The sequence below is a fragment of the Pseudophryne corroboree genome, chromosome 2 (assembly GCF_028390025.1).
Source record: "Pseudophryne corroboree isolate aPseCor3 chromosome 2, aPseCor3.hap2, whole genome shotgun sequence".
NCBI classification, from domain to species: Eukaryota; Metazoa; Chordata; class Amphibia; order Anura; family Myobatrachidae; genus Pseudophryne; species Pseudophryne corroboree.
This window is the reverse complement of record NC_086445.1, coordinates 566,156,168-566,162,401: the sequence shown is the minus strand read 5'-3', so window position 1 is coordinate 566,162,401 and position 6,234 is coordinate 566,156,168. Positions and strand designations below refer to the sequence as shown.

The following is a 6,234-nucleotide window of genomic DNA, read 5'->3' as shown; positions in this document are numbered from 1 at the left end:
ATGCTCCTGGGAGCTAAGCAGTTTTGGGCATGTCCAGTGCCAGGATGGGAGACCCCCTGGGAATACCAGGTGCTGTAATGTGCTTTGTGGCCCGTGATGGGCTTACATACTTGCTTTGCACTCATGCTATATAGATTGAGTTAACATCTAGCACTGGTTAATTGAGCAACTTGCATTCAAAAGTGATTTTGATAGATTAGATGTTAATTAGCAAGCGCTGATTAAAATAGTGTTCCTGTGTGCTGAGAATATTAATAAGTGAACAAGAGGTACAATGCAATAATGTTTGCAGCTCTTTTACAACCTTTTTTTATTGGAAATAGTGCGGTTCGGCAATGCACTATGTATAGGATACGTTGGTGGCACAGTGTGTGCTGTGCGCTATCCCTGATCTTACTCTAACCAGCGGTGACTTCTCTCTTCAGCTGGGCACTGTGTGAGGCAATGTGCAGTGGCTGTGGCACTCAGCAATGACGTCACCGGCTGTGCGGAGTGTGGCGGGGAATGTCCAATTGTCAAACTCACAGTTTCTCCAAGTAACCTTCACTTGACACTTTTGTCGATTTGGCCACCTCCGTTTGCTTATGGCTGCTGTAATATTTCAGATTATGGTAATTTGGCTGCCCTTTGAATATGACTTCAATACAGCCATACCACACTGGAAATGCCCAAAATTCTGTCTGTTCTTGGAAGCTAAGCAGTGTTGGGCATGGCCAGTACCTGGATGGGAGACCCCCTGGGAATACCAGGTGCTGTAATGCTCGTTCTTTTCATGGGTAACGTGACCTGATACTGCTAAACTTATTCAGCAACTAGAGTGTTATACATTGCTATATTATGCTTTGGTTTTGTTCTCTCATTGCTTTACGTCCACTGACTTTTTGGACATATCAGGGACAGTGTCTCCATGCACTGTGCTCCTTTTGTGGTTTAAGCTATTATAAACTGGCCACTTTCGCTTGGAGGTCTGTTTTTTATGTGTTTCTCTTTTTTATTCATAGCTACCAATTATTTCTCTCACATCACTTTCTATATACAGTACTGCACTCTGTGTTTGGTTCAACGCTCGGCAGGTTCCGTGATCACCATCTACCCTAACTAGCTGATAGCATCTATTCTCTCTCAGCACTGTATTTGGGGGCAGCTCTGTTTACATTCCTAACCCTGCCCACACAGCTGCAGTGAAACAGCCAATATGCTTGCAAGTAGCACAGCTGCACACTGACATCATGGGAAGTGTTTGTGCACATTTGGCTATTTTTCTGCCTATAAAGAGACGCTGAGAGCTGGATCTTATTAGCCCCTGGGGAAAACCACTAGAAGGTGGTTGAAACGGCTGTCGGGTGCTGTTGCTGCTACATAGCTACTGTTTGAAATGTGAACTGATGTTTTTGGAATAAACATCCTGCTAAACGTGAGTGCTGGTATTTTTGCTTTTTCCATAAAGTGAGGGGGGTTAATATATTTTTTCTGGACCTTGCACCATTGCCTTGAAATTTTTATTTTTGAGTGCTCTCTCACTCCTTGGACTTATTATATATATATATATATATATATATATATATATATATAAACAGTATATTGAGCATCTACAATATATGCCCTTTGTCGACCTTGTAAATTAACTGGTCCAGTTCTGCGAGAACCAGACCCACCTGAACTTCTAGATCTGAGTCCAGATCTGAGTCCGGTTTAGGGTTTACTGCAGACTTGGATCCCAAAATGAGACAAAACGTCATCATCTGACTGTTGGTGCCATTTTCACTACAGCTGTGGAGAGTGCACTAAAGTGCTGGGTTGTTTTGAGTGGGGCTACTACAGAATCTGCTGTAGTACCGATGTATCAGTCCAGGGGTGCTCTGTCTGTCGTTAAGTAGTGTATCTGACAAGGGGTGATCTGTCCATAATCCATATACATCCAGGGGCTCTGCCCCAGTGTTAAAACCCAGTACAGAGTGTGTTCTAGTGTGTCCTATCTGCATCAGTCCAGGGGTGCTCTGTCTGTCATCTGGTAGTGTATCTGACAAAGGGGTGATCTGTCCATATACATCCAGGGCTCTGCTCCAGTGTTAATAACTCAGTATACTGTGTGTACATTCAGGGGCTGGTGTATCCTGCTATCAGTATCAGTACAGGGGTGTCCAGTCTGATTTATCTGACAAGGAGTATACTCTGCACCTATGGGTGATCTGTACATCCATCCAGGGGCTCCATCCCTGTGTAAAATTAAAAGAATAAAAGCTAAAAAGCCTAAAATATAATTATAAAAAATAGATATATATTGTTTGTTTATGCTTCACTAGGGATGGACATTGGAAGCCCACCATCAAATGATGGCTGGGCTTCCACCATTGAATCTTTTGATGCAATGTTAACTGACCATTGCATCAAAAGAAGAAAAAAAATCATATGATTACCACATGCGCAAAAAAAGTCCTGTTTGCACATGCGCAACCCTCTGCAGTATGGCAGCCAGGTATGGGCCTTGGGGTGGGAACATCGCTGCCCCATCAAATGTTTACCATTACTGAACATGGCGGCAAACACTGGAATACCACCATCGAATGGTAAAACCACTATCATTGTGACAAAAACATCAATGGTTGCAAACCATCGCGATGCAATGTTCATCCATATGCTGTACCCCAGTGTACTATACCATTTTTGTATTATTTTCATACTCATAAACATATTGTGTGACGCTGTGGGTGAAGGTGGTACCACAGTAATATATGTTTATAATCATACAAGTATTGTACGACACTGTGGGTGAAGGTGGTACCAGAGTAATATAATTTATTTTGTACTTATACACATATTGTGCGACACTGTAGGTGGTACATTTTTAGTACAAATTGTGGTGTGTGCTGTACCCTACTTGGTTATTGTTTGTTGGTAGATATAAAGGATGAACAATTAAAAGGAGATGCAGGTGATGCCACTAGTCATGATTAAACTAGGGATGTGCACTTGAAATTTTTCGGGTTTTGTGTTTTGGTTTTGGGTTCGGTTCCGCGGCCGTGTTTTGGGTTCGACCGCGTTTTGGCAAAACCTCACCGAATTTTTTTTGTCGGATTCGGGTGTGTTTTGGATTCGGGTGTTTTTTTCAAAAAACCCTAAAAAACAGCTTAAATCATAGAATTTGGGGGTCATTTTGATCCCAAAGTATTATTAACCTCAAAAACCATAATTTCCACTCATTTTCAGTCTATTCTGAACACCTCACACCTCACAATATTATTTTTAGTCCTAAAATTTGCACCGAGGTCGCTGGATGACTAAGCTAAGCGACCCTTGTGGCCGACACAAACACCTGGCCCATCTAGGAGTGGCACTGCAGTGTCACGCAGGATGGCCCTTCCAAAAAACACTCCCCAAACAGCACATGACGCAAAGAAAAAAAGAGGCACAATGAGGTAGCTGTGTGAGTAAGCTAAGCGACCCTAGAGGCCGACACAAACACCTGGCCCATCTAGGAGTGGCACTGCAGTGTCACACAGGATGGCCCTTCCAAAAAACACTCCCCAAACAGCACATGACGCAAAGAAGAAAAAAAGAGGCGCAATGAGGTAGCTGTGTGAGTAAGATAAGCGACCCTAGTGGCCGACACAAACACCTGGCCCATCTAGGAGTGGCACTGCAGTGTCACGCAGGATGGCCCTTCCAAAAAACACTCCCCAAACAGCACATGACGCAAAGAAGAAAAAAAGAGGCGCAATGAGGTAGCTGTGTGAGTAAGATAAGCGACCCTAGTGGCCGACACAAACACCTGGCCCATCTAGGAGTGGCACTGCAGTGTCACGCAGGATGGCCCTTCCAAAAAACACTCCCCAAACAGCACATGACGCAAAGAAGAAAAAAAGAGGCGCAATGAGGTAGCTGTGTGAGTAAGCTAAGCGACCCTAGTGGCCGACACAAACACCTGGCCCATCTAGGAGTGGCACTGCAGTGTCACGCAGGATGGCCCTTCCAAAAAACACTCCCCAAACAGCACATGACGCAAAGAAGAAAAAAAGAGGCGCAATGAGGTAGCTGTGTGAGTAAGCTAAGCGACCCTAGTGGCCGACACAAACACCTGGCCCATCTAGGAGTGGCACTGCAGTGTCACGCAGGATGGCCCTTCCAAAAAACACTCCCCAAACAGCACATGACGCAAAGAAGAAAAAAAGAGGCGCAATGAGGTAGCTGTGTGAGTAAGCTAAGCGACCCTAGTGGCCGACACAAACACCTGGCCCATCTAGGAGTGGCACTGCAGTGTCACGCAGGATGGCCCTTCCAAAAAACACTCCCCAAACAGCACATGACGCAAAGAAGAAAAAAAGAGGCGCAATGAGGTAGCTGTGTGAGTAAGATAAGCGACCCTAGTGGCCGACACAAACACCTGGCCCATCTAGGAGTGGCACTGCAGTGTCACGCAGGATGGCCCTTCCGAAAAACACTCCCCAAACAGCACATGACGCAAAGAAAAATGAAAGAAAAAAGAGGTGCAAGATGGAATTGTCCTTGGGCCCTCCCACCCACCCTTATGTTGTATAAACAGGACATGCACACTTTAACCAACCCATCATTTCAGTGACAGGGTCTGCCACACGACTGTGACTGAAATGACGGGTTGGTTTGGACCCCCACCGAAAAAGAAGCAATTAATCTCTCCTTGCACAAACTGGCTCTACAGAGGCAAGATGTCCACCTCATCATCATCCTCCGATATATCACCGTGTACATCCCGCTCCTCACAGATTATCAATTCGTCCCCACTGGAATCCACCATCTCAGGTCCCTGTGTACTTTGTGGAGGCAATTGCTGCTGGTCAGTGTCTCCACGGAGGAATTGATTATAATTCATTTTAATGAACATCATCTTCTCCACATTTTCTGGAAGTAACCTCGTACGCAGATTGCTGACAAGGTGAGCGGCGGCACTAAACACTCTTTCGGAGTACACACTTGTGGGAGGGCAACTTAGGTAGAATAAAGCCAGTTTGTGCAAGGGCCTCCAAATTGCCTCTTTTTCCTGCCAGTATAAGTACGGACTGTCTGACGTGCCTACTTGGATGCGGTCACTCATATAATCCTCCACCATTCTTTCAATGGTGAGAGAATCATATGCAGTGACAGTAGACGACATGTCCGTAATCGTTGTCAGGTCCTTCAGTCCGGACCAGATGTCAGCATCAGCAGTCGCTCCAGACTGCCCTGCATCACCGCCAGCGGGTGGGCTCGGAATTCTGAGCCTTTTCCTCGCACCCCCAGTTGCGGGAGAATGTGAAGGAGGAGATGTTGACAGGTCGCGTTCCGCTTGACTTGACAATTTTGTCACCAGCAGGTCTTTGAACCCCAGCAGACTTGTGTCTGCCGGAAAGAGAGATCCAAGGTAGGTTTTAAATCTAGGATCGAGCACGGTGGCCAAAATGTAGTGCTCTGATTTCAACAGATTGACCACCCGTGAATCCTTGTTAAGCGAATTAAGGGCTCCATCCACAAGTCCCACATGCCTAGCGGAATCGCTCCCTTTTAGCTCCTCCTTCAATGCCTCCAGCTTCTTCTGCAAAAGCCTGATGAGGGGAATGACCTGACTCAGGCTGGCAGTGTCTGAACTGACTTCACGTGTGGCAAGTTCAAAAGGTTGCAGAACCTTGCACAACGTTGAAATCATTCTCCACTGCGCTTGAGACAGGTACATTCCACCTCCTATATCATGCTCAATTGTATAGGCTTGAATGGCCTTTTGCTGCTCCTCCAACCTCTGAAGCATATAGAGGGTTGAATTCCACCTCGTTACCACTTCTTGCTTCAGATGATGGCAGGGCAGGTTCAGGCGTTTTTGGTGGTGCTCCAGTCTTCTGTACGTGGTGCCTGTACGCCAAAAGTGTCCCGCAATTCTTCTGGCCACCGACAGCATCTCTTGCACGCCCCTGTCGTTTTTTTAAAAATTCTGCACCACCAAATTCAAGGTATGTGCAAAACATGGGACGTGCTGGAATTTGCCCATATTTAATGCACACACAATATTGCTGGCGTTGTCCGATGCCACAAATCCACAGGAGAGTCCAATTGGGGTAAGCCATTCCGCAATGATCTTCCTCAGTTGCCGTAAGAGGTTTTCAGCTGTGTGCGTATTCTGGAAACCGGTGATACAAAGCGTAGCCTGCCTAGGAAAGAGTTGGCGTTTGCGAGATGCTGCTACTGGTGCCGCCGCTGCTGTTCTTGCGGCGGGAGTCCATACATCTACCC

At 46.0% G+C, this 6,234-nt stretch overlaps 1 pseudogene; it reads left to right on the top strand.

The window, feature by feature from the left end:
• The first annotated feature begins 640 nt into the window (after positions 1-640).
• On the top strand, positions 641-761 carry LOC135054138 (5S ribosomal RNA; annotated as a pseudogene).
• The last annotated feature ends 5,473 nt before the right edge of the window (positions 762-6,234 follow it).